The following is a 10,805-nucleotide window of genomic DNA, read 5'->3' on the forward strand; positions in this document are numbered from 1 at the left end:
CATATCTGGTAGAGTTCAGTAAAAGGTAACTTTTCTACATATCGATATCAGGTAGAGTTCAGTAAAAGATAACTTTTCTACATTTCGATATCAGGTAGAGTTCAGTAAAAGGTAACTATTATACATATCGATATCAGGTAGAGTTCAGTAGGAGATAGCTTAATTTTCTTTGTTTCTGTGCAAATAGACTAGGTTCTGATTTCGGCGAATTCCGTGTTTTCGACAGAGAATACAAAAGACCCCCCAATTAAACAAAACAACCCATATATCAAAAACATGACTTGAAAGTATATTTCATGCTGTATTTAGCTTTTTTCCCCCATTCGTTTACATCAAACAGACTTATTTAGTCATTGTTTCATACCTACAAAAGTTATTGACATTATTCCTTCAGTTTCCATATTTGCATTTTCCCCGAACAACAACAAAACTAATTTTGACGCAAAAATTCTCTATTAAGTATACTTTTAGTTTGTTTTGAAGACAAATCGTATTTATCAATTTAAGTAAATGCAACAAGTGTTTGGTTTTTTAGATGTTAATATAGATTATGTGTACCATATGTCTCAATTTTTATTCAACTTCTGATATAGATAACTACTGTCATATTTTTAAATTTTTTTGAAGAATTTAGCTCGCGACAGACGTGAGACAGACCCAGAAGACAATAAAGGGAAAGGGCTGGGAGCCACCACCACCACAACCCAGCCTCCAAAGGCTGGCACGAAGTCGGCAAATGTGCCCAATGTTCGGGCTGGGGCTTTTATATGCGAGAGCAGCAGCAAATAAAAGCATATACAGCCATGCTTGATCGGCTGTTAAAAAGGGTAACTCCCATTTAGTGATGTTTACAGATAAAACACCCATTTAGAGATAAACTTCCATTATAAAAGAAACACTCAATATAAATATACAGTTTATACATTTAAACACTCGTCTACGTAAGTGAGTGAAAATGATGTTAATTATTATATTTTTAAACGAGTTGATTTGAAGAGGAAGTAAATGTGACGATGCGATGGACACGCTACTGGCAAACAGTGCTCACAAACCGGCTCCAGCTCAAGAACACGTGGAACATCGTAGTGTTGAGACTCTGGCAAAACACATCAGGGTAAAGACTTACTCAAAACTGAGCTAGGTTACGATTCTGGCAGGAACAAGAAGGCAGGAGTATGACCTTGTTGATGTTTATGCTCAAAGCATCGAACCAACAAGGAGGTGGTAAGTCCTAACAAGAGATCTTGATGCTACTTTGAATGACCCAGAAAAAGGCCCAAGATTGTTCCTGTTAGGTCGCTTTCTGGAAGCTCACCTTTAAATGCTACACATGGAGTGTAGTTATGTGGATGAGCAAGAGAAAGCCTCTCTCATAACCAAACAGCTACCATGATATCACACAGCTATATTGAAGAATCCACGCTGGGTGCGAAACTGTCTTGTCAAAATCACCGGCGCCTCTAGCTGATCTTGCAAACACTTCAAAGGCGGACCATTTTCCTTTCCACCTCCTTTACTGTTAGCTCCTTTACTCGCGCCTGGTCATCCGCAACTATCTTTCTGTCTCATGTTTTGTAACATGGGTGTGCGCATTTTGTAGTAGGCCGATTCTTTTCTCTAAGTTATCAAGGACATTGGATAATCCGGTCACACTCCTTTAAGTGACCCTTGCACGGATACTGTGTTGTATGCATTCCTTCTCCATAGAGTACATACATAACCGGGAATGTTGCTCTAAATAAAAAATAAATACATCACAAAAAGTGGCGACGTATGCCAAAAGCCCACATTCATTACTGAACAGTAATTCCCTTAATTTTACATTTGCTTTGCCAGCACGTTTCGCACATTTTCACTTCCACATTTTCACAACCGATGACTTCTGTGTTGACTCCTATTCCGAAACCAGAACAGGCGTGCGTTCCTTCATCGCCGCGTATTGCTATTGCATTAGCATAACGGTATTCGTTCAGACTGCTTCGTTCACACGTATCTACACATACCATTAAAACTCCACTCGTATGTGTTCTTTCTAATCCGCATAGTATTCCTTCAATCTTATTAAATGCTTTTTAAATAAAAACGAAATCATTACTTTCTGATCTCTTGTAGGGCATTTTCTATACCTTTCATGGTGCTGGTTTTGGGCAGCGTTATATCGATAATTATTATGCAAGCATGAAGAAAGTTACAATAGATACTTCAATGCGACAGTAACTATTTATGCAACTACGTACCCTTTATACACGTACCTATGTAAATACTGTATGTAATAGAAACCTAACAGAAGAGAAGCAGAGAACAAGATAGAGGGAAAAGAAGATAGAGGAAAAGAGACCAGATAAGCTTAGAGGAAGACAGAAGAGTTTCGTGGCTATATGGCTTGTTCGTATTTGTACGATACATTTCTGCTGAATGAATGTACGATTGTCGAGATTTACGACGACTGTCGAGATGTACAAGGAGCATTAAAATGTTCTGAATATTACTGCGCCCTACAGCAAAGTTCTTTATTAGTGTCCAGTCGGTCAGTCCGTGCTCTCAAAGTACTCCCCTTGAACCTCAACACTCTTTCTCGGTCTAGCAATGCAATGATTAAATGCGATTCTGAATTCATATTTTGGTCTGTTGCTCATACACTGAAACACTGAACTTCCATCCAAATGGCGGCTTTCCAATTGTAAGCTCCTAAGCAAATCTTTGAAAACCGGATACAGCCAAAATTCGAACAGAGCTAAATCAGCGCTGAATGGAGGATGTAGCAAAGTTTGCATGTTGTACTCCTTCATGAAGTTTGTTACGACGGCGGATCTATGCACATGTTGCTTTGCATTTAGTAGATTTTGCGGGTACTGGTGCGATGACAAGTAGTTTGGTAGCGTCCCAAAACGTTTGGCAACACTTTGGAGGCATACAAATATCCAGTGACACTAGAAGAGTCAGACTGGTACGAGGATGACCGTTTGTTCTCCATTTGATTCTGTCTGTAAAATATTCTCATGCTTAACCAGCAGTCGCCGTCATATTCTTCGTACAGAGACGCTGTGTCCTTTGGGATGACAAGACTCTTCAACATCTTGGTAAATGATTTCCATTCACTTTCAGATTCACAATGATTTTTCAACATGGGCTCTTCAGTAGACAGAAAATGCTTTGCAGTTCCAAAATGTGGTTCATTGCCATCATCAGGAAGAGACACAACTTCCTCATCCAGTTCCAGCATCAGACCTTCAACCCTCTTTTTAGCTATGCCCAGCAAAGCATCGAATAAATTCTCGCGAAGACGATTTTGCCTTTTGAAGATGGAACCTTCAAAAAACATCTTGTCCAGTCGAGCAAGAAGATGGACACCTCTTCCACGGAACGAGTTAGCTGAGTCATCTCTACTGGCAAGAATTCTTTGGATATTTTGTTTCCGTGTAGGGGCCATGCTATCCAGTCTCGCCATCCATGAGTCTTAGAGCTTGAGCTCCACCAATTATAATTCCATCGACTCCAGTAAAGACTGCGTACTCGGTTTTCTCAAACATAAATGCAGCTGAGATGTACATGACAAGACCTCTTTGATGAGCTTCGCGTACGATGGTCAAGGCCCACGCAAAGGTTAGATGGTACATGTTACATTTTGAGGGGTATGAGTCACTGACACCGTCCCACGTGACCTAGTTAAATCCCCTAACGAAAGTGATCTCTACCGCCCGAGTTGCTATCTCTATTCTCAAGGTCGATTCCACCGGTTCGATTCTGTCATAATCGTATATTATAATCTGATTCAGATTACAACAGCCGACATGAACTGCTTCTTCGTTCTCTGAACTTAGGCCCTCAGGGCCTTCATCACCTCATTGCCTGGCAGTTGATCATCCCCTCCATGGACAACCTACATTCAGCTGTGCCTTAGCGACGGCGGCGGTAATGTTCACAAGTTTAAAGAAATCTTCATCAAAATTACCAGAGTCTTTAATTCTTCTTCCAACAAAGTAGGTCGTAGGAGCGGCTGGTCCAACCTGGAGTCGAACTTTGGCAAATTCAAAAATGGAAAGAACTCTTTAGGATTCTATGTTCTCCCTTGGAAGGTTTCTTCGTGGTCGTTTTTTCATTATTGATAATATGATACTGCGTTCATTCATATTTTTATTATTGACAATCTGATTCTGTGTGCATTCGTATTTTCATTATTGACAATATGACACTGTTAGAACAGCTTGCAGTTAACTAAACAGAGGCAAAGCAATTTATAGAGAGCCATGACTTTATTATTGTACTTTCCATTTATACAAGTGTACCGTATGTTTTACTTGTTATGCTCCTTATTACGTAGAGCAGTATTTACACAATACTTCCATTCTTTTCTTAACTGTTGCCCTATAACCGTTTAAATGTTGTACACTTGCTAACTAACCGTTCATATGCCTAAAATTATTCTATACTTTTTTGCAGATGGTGCGAACTTACAGAAGGAAAAATGATCAAGGAAATTACAGCTCTTGAAGCAATTCATTCTGGAACTTCGCTGATAGCTGCTGCCATGAATTATGGAACTCCAGCTAAAATTTTGCGCAGACACAGAGATTTTCGCAACCTGGAGTGTCAAAGCTGGGAAGCAAGACTACTGTTTTCAAGCCACAGGTAGTCAATTTTTACCAAGTATATAATGAATCTCTTGACGCAACACTTGCTGATGGTCTCAGAAAATGGAACATGGATGAAACAGACATTAGTACTGTCCACAAGCCAGGAATCATCATTACATCAAAAGGTGTTAGATCAGTTGGTAAAGGTACAAGCGGTGAACGTGGTCAAACTATTACTGTAATATGTGCCATGAATGCGGCCGTTACCTTTGCAACGCCAGCATTTATCTACCCACGTAAACGATTGCTTCCATCACTGGTGCACCAGCCGGAGCACTGGGTTTGTGTAGCCCAAGTGGGTGGACAGACAGTCATATTTTCTTGCAATGGCTGGAACATTTCACTTGTTTTGTGAAATCCACGAAGGACCCTCCACACATTTTTCTTCTTGATGGGCACCATAGCCATAAAACGTTAGAAGCTGTTCTCTATGCACGCGAGAAAGGGATTGTGTTGATAACCTTTTCTCTTCATTGCATATATCGACTCCAGCCTCTCGGTGTCACATTGTTCAAGGCACTAAAAAGTGCTTTCAATCTGGAGTCTGGAGACTGGATGACAAGCAATCCAGGAAGTCGAATAAGTGCAAAAATAATTTTAGCCGCATATAACCGATCTGCCAGTTTACAGAAAGCTGTCACTGGTTTTGAAGCCTACAGACTTGTGCCTTTCAATCTAAATAAGCTCACAGATAGCGATTTCGCTCCTTCTATGGTAACTGATGAACCTCAGCCAGTATCAGATAAGTCTATGTCATCACAACTGATTGAATAAAAAAGACAGCTGATCACCTGTCGGTTACTGGCTGTATATACATGTCGGAAGGGTCAAGTGATGCAGGAACATTTGTTCAAGAGGACAAGACAGCTAACAAGCAATCAGTTGGTATTCCTATAGTTATTGCAGGTGTGGCAGGCGATACAGAAACATCGAATGAAGGAAATAAGTCAGTTGATGATCAGTTGCTTAGTAACGTTATGATCACTTCTGACAATGCAGAAGCATTGACTGAACCAAGCAAAACGGTTGAATTGCTGCTAACTGGTAATTCTACGGCCACTATGAATGGGTCCAGCAATCCAGAGACAGACAACACAAGTTATACTCAGTCACCTGATAATCAACAAAAAAAACAAAAAAAACATCACTCTGTCATCACCGTCGAGGAGACAAGCAATCGGAAAATGCTTGACGAAGTTATTCTTGCTGGAAGAACGGAAAGTGCTACCTTGGGGGTATCTCATAACGATTGCAAAAATGCAGACCATTCAGCATTAATGAACATATTGCTTAAACTTTCGCCAAAGCTTAGAATATCCAGTCAGCGCACAAGAAAGCGAAAGACAGAATCAGCCTTGAACTTAACATCATCACCGTATAAAAAGATTCTTATTGAAAAGCAACGAAAGACGATAACAAATACAAAAGGCAAATGTGATAGTACTGCACAGGCAAGTGGGAGCAAACGGAATGAAACCAAAGTTTCAAACCAGAAAGAAATACAGAAGAAAAAGAAGCAGACATGTAGAGAGGACAAAAGGATAGGTAGAAAACCATCTAAGATTATGAAGACAACTTGTATAGAGAACCATGAAATGGGAAAATTAGGCTTCGGCTCCAGACTCAGTTGCTAAACATAATCTTACCTTGTCATCAGACACAACACATAATAAAGACAACATTTATGGAAAGTGCGAATTTGAATATGGAGGAAGAGATGATCCATTAACAGAAGATTCCTGGCCGCAGTGCAAGGAATATTCCAGGTGGTGCCATCAATCCAGTGACAGCAACCTCATTATGCAATTTTGCTGTGCTAAGTGTTAGTAATAAAGAATTTACCAAGAACATTCACGACTTCTGGGCTTTGTCTTTTTCTTCATTAACGGTGGAAATTAGGGACTGTTTAGACTTGAACATTGTTGTAGCTGCATGCTTATCCGCATTGTTTTGCTAATTTAAATGATGCAACAGTATTCAGTTTTAGCATCTTTGCCAAATATAATATGTCCACATTGGAATAATACTTTATTTTACAGTTCAATAGTATCTCTATAGTTTTATAGACTTTCACAGATGTCGAATGCATTGTGGGGCAAAATGCCCTGGAGGGGGCGTGTCACCCCACCATAGGGGCAAAATGCCACTTTATAAAGTTTTACCATTTTCACTTTTCTCGTAAATAGTTTCTTCATTGTAACCAAACATTCCTTTATGCTAGACGTAACGCATACTTTAAATAAATTGTCAAATTGCAAAAACAATCATGTAAATTATGCCATAAATTACCAAATAAAAAAAAATTAAATGGGGCGTTTTGCCCCCCCCCCCACTCTACAATTACAGTTAAATGCGGGGAGTTGAGTGAGGTTGGAATGTAATTTTTCGTTTTGTTTCAAAAAAGGTATATTGACATGAAAAATATGAAAATATACAGGTGATACAGCAAATATAGTAACAGTATTTCAGCCACTTTTGAAATGACAACCAGTGTAGGCAGTTCTAAACATTTATATCGTGTTACTATGAGATCAACGATAAAAGCTGTTTTGCAAATAAGTTAATTACGTCATCAGTCCTATTATCTACGAAATTTGCTTCTGAACAGAAACTTTAAAAAATTAAACACACGCTTTTCGGCTCCACACGCACCTTTTGGTAAGTTGACCCTACTTTCAGTCATATTCATCTGCTGATCGTAAAATGTCAGCGACTAAAAAGAACTGAAGATTTAATATGTCTCCATCTTTTGATATACATTACAATTTTGCTTTTATTTTGTAAACTGTTTAACCATATCCGACCACAAAGTTTGACTCATCAATACAGCACATATACGTTGCAGCCAATGACATGCAAACTAATCCACAGAAATTCCAAGTCACTGTTATTGCAAAAAACAGAGATTTTATCTAATTTCACTATCAAAGTCCATCAAATAATGGTCTGTACGGAATGTGTGCGACCCGTTGGAGTAGATATTGAAACCCACCTAAAATTTAACAAACCTCATATCTAGAATCTGTCTGAAAGCCGGATGACATTTAAAAGTCTTTGATTTGTCCGTTAAAACTAAGTCAGAACTCTTCAAACAATTTTTTAGATCCAATTTTAACTACTGCTCATTTTCTTAGGATTCCAAAAACACAAATTGTGACAAAAAGCGAAAACATTACAGCGGAGTAAAGCGCTTGATGATTGTAACATTTGCTAACATCTCAATGTCGGTTAAATAGCTTGTCAACAGCTGGTGTTTTAATCTTACCCTCAGCAATGGAAGTGCTATAAGATTTCATTTTATCATGCTGACGTTATAATTTTATATTGTGAGAACTCTGTATTATTTATAGTGAATATGGCTTGAAATATACCCAAGAAGTTTCTCCTGGGCATACATACATACATAACAGGGTGTACACTGTAACCTATTACAGACAGCAAAATGAATAAAGCGCACGAGCAATCAAAAGGAGTGTTTCCCGGATGTACCTGTTACGATGACATTTAAAGAACATTTTATAAAATTAAGTACAGTAAACGTGACACGTTTTATATCAGCTCCTCGGCAAAATTTAAAAACTTGCTTTTTATTTCTGCGATTGAAATTGACTGATAATATCACTATGTGTCGGCCTCAATTGGACTGTCCAAGACGTCAAAGGGTCGGTTTGTCACAATGTTTACTGGTACACCAGATACTACACAGTTAAAACACATAGCTGCAGTTCTTCATTGGAACATAATAAAATATTTACTTGTTTCTCAGATGTTCCTGGCCCTGAGCATAAAAAGCTATGCATCTGATTTACGGTCCAAATAAAACAAGAATTACCTCATTCAAGTGATTTTCACGTGATCTCTCACGTAAATTTCACGTGATACCTATAGCGATCATAGAATTATCTGCTTGCTTAATTTGTGTCAAGGGATGTTCAAATAAACTTCGGGTTATTTGTAGCACATTCTAAGATAAGATCTGTAAAGAAGAGAAATCACATCTCTAGACTCAATAGGTAGCGAGTTCAAAACTCAATTTACCGAAAGTACCGTTATATAATTAAGATACTTCGACCATTTTATTTATACTTTTTGACGTTACAGGTTAGCTATTGTTCATTTTGTACATAAACACCATGCTTTTACGAGCCAACTTTGGAGACCCGAATGATACATGTATCAGTATGTATATTGTTGTTCATTTGTTATTATTATTATTATTATTATTGTTGTTGTTTTTGTTGTTGTTGTTTTATTTTGTTCTATTATTTGTAGTTTGTATTCCTTTTTGGTGGGGGACGTGGTGTCAATACTTGACGCAATCCAACACCAATTATGCCTTTATTAATTAAAAGAAAATAACATCGTAACAATAGATAATCCGAACTTTGGTCGTCAAAAGATGAAAGAAGACGCTTATTAAACTGACTAGTACAGTTTCAGTTTACCTGGGATTTGTACTATTTCGAAAAGAACGGATCATTGAAGTAAGTTTATAAAAACATCATGTAAAATCGCACAGCCTTAAAACTATTACGCAATATAAATACCTTCATTAACAAGTCATAACATTAGATGGTATACATACTGTACATAAAGTATTTTTACGTGATACTAATAGTTACAAGAGTTCTTTTGGATTTTTTTAAGAGTCCAGTTTTTCTATAAATATCAACAATTAAACACTAACATGCAGTATGAATTATACGTGTTTATTTAGCTGATAAAATCGCTCCGGTGACCAAGTGGGTACAGAGTCCGCCTCGGAAGCGGGAGGTCGTTGGTTCGAACCCCGGCCGAGTCATACTAAAGACTTACAAAAATGGTAGTAACAATTGCTCAACATTAAGAGGTTAGTGTTAGGACTGGTCGGCCTGGTGTCAGGATAATATGACTGGGTGACACATCATGTTACGTGTCTGCGGCATGATGTCCCAGTGCTAGACATCACTATAAACTGCTACACTGCAGACATCGTAGCGATATGATTGAAAAATAGTTAAAGCTACGTTACAATCCTAATGATACACACTCACACACACTTAGCTGATAAAAGCGTACAAAATAAATAATAGTTTTTTGGTTCACTTTAATCTTGCAGTTTTCTTTGGTAAATACAATGACGCAGTTAAATTAAAGTTACCCCCCCCCATTTTTTATGGACTTTCTCTTCAAAGTTTCTAAGGTTCGAATATTATGCTATGCCTTTTGAAAAAAAAATGCGATGAGTTTGTGCCACAGTCCTGTTACAGTACGAGTGTGTTTCCATCTGTTATATCCTCTTCGAAACCTTTGTAGATACAAATTCAAAACTTTAGGATATGTTTATAAAATATATCAGGCCAATTTAGCGGAACATTAAATATAACTGAGGTTTATAACATCGGCTGCGTGCATGGGAGGGGTGATTTATTCACTGATTGTTAGGTGTTAAACGTACCATTAGGAGATATATAGAAACATGTCAGAAGATCCAGAGTTAAGATCATGGCAGAAAAGTGCTACGTAAGACGACCTAGGTATTTCAGTGCAGGATTTCAAAACCTGTACCCACTGATTGCAAAACCAGCACGCTAAATATACGGCCATCACGGTTACCAGAGTGGAAGAGAAGATGAGGAAAGAACAAGTGTGCGTGCTTTGGATTCTTAACGTAGATTTAATAATGTTTCAGTCATATCGCTATGATATCTGCAGTGTGAGAGTTTATTGTGACGTTTATCACCTGGGTATCATGCAGCAGAGAGAGAGAGAGAGAGAGAGAGAGAGAATAGTTGTGACGAATACAATCAATACGTAATACAATACATTACAATTAATGACGACGCGAGAGAGAACAAAATGATTCTTGTATGATTTACCGATGATGATAGAGAGAGAGAAAGACCAAAGGCAGAATGAGTAGTTAAAAGAGGATCACTGTGATCAATACCTTATGGTTGATACAGATAGGAAGTGAAAATGACCTCATCAAAAGCCTGAACAATACATGTGTCAACTAAAGGAGTACTTTCCTTATCACCATCATTCTCAAGAGCATTATTTGCCATAGATCTGATAACTGCACAAGCTGGAAATAAATCAGGGAAGCCTTTTCAATTGGATCGACTTTCTAATACAAGCATTGATTGTCCGTTACAATTGGATTAACCACAACCTTGTCTCCTGCTAGGT

The 10,805-nt window shown here is 38.1% G+C and overlaps 1 pseudogene; it reads right to left on the reverse strand.

Annotated features, from left to right (window-relative positions):
- Window positions 1-2,833: 2,833 nt before the first annotated feature.
- On the reverse strand, window positions 2,834-4,100 carry LOC149801506 (uncharacterized; annotated as a pseudogene).
- Window positions 4,101-10,805: the final 6,705 nt, after the last annotated feature.

The sequence above is a fragment of the Sinohyriopsis cumingii genome, chromosome 4, assembly GCF_028554795.1.
Source record: "Sinohyriopsis cumingii isolate HCF-2022 chromosome 4, ASM2855479v2, whole genome shotgun sequence".
NCBI lineage: Eukaryota > Metazoa > Mollusca > Bivalvia > Unionida > Unionidae > Sinohyriopsis > Sinohyriopsis cumingii.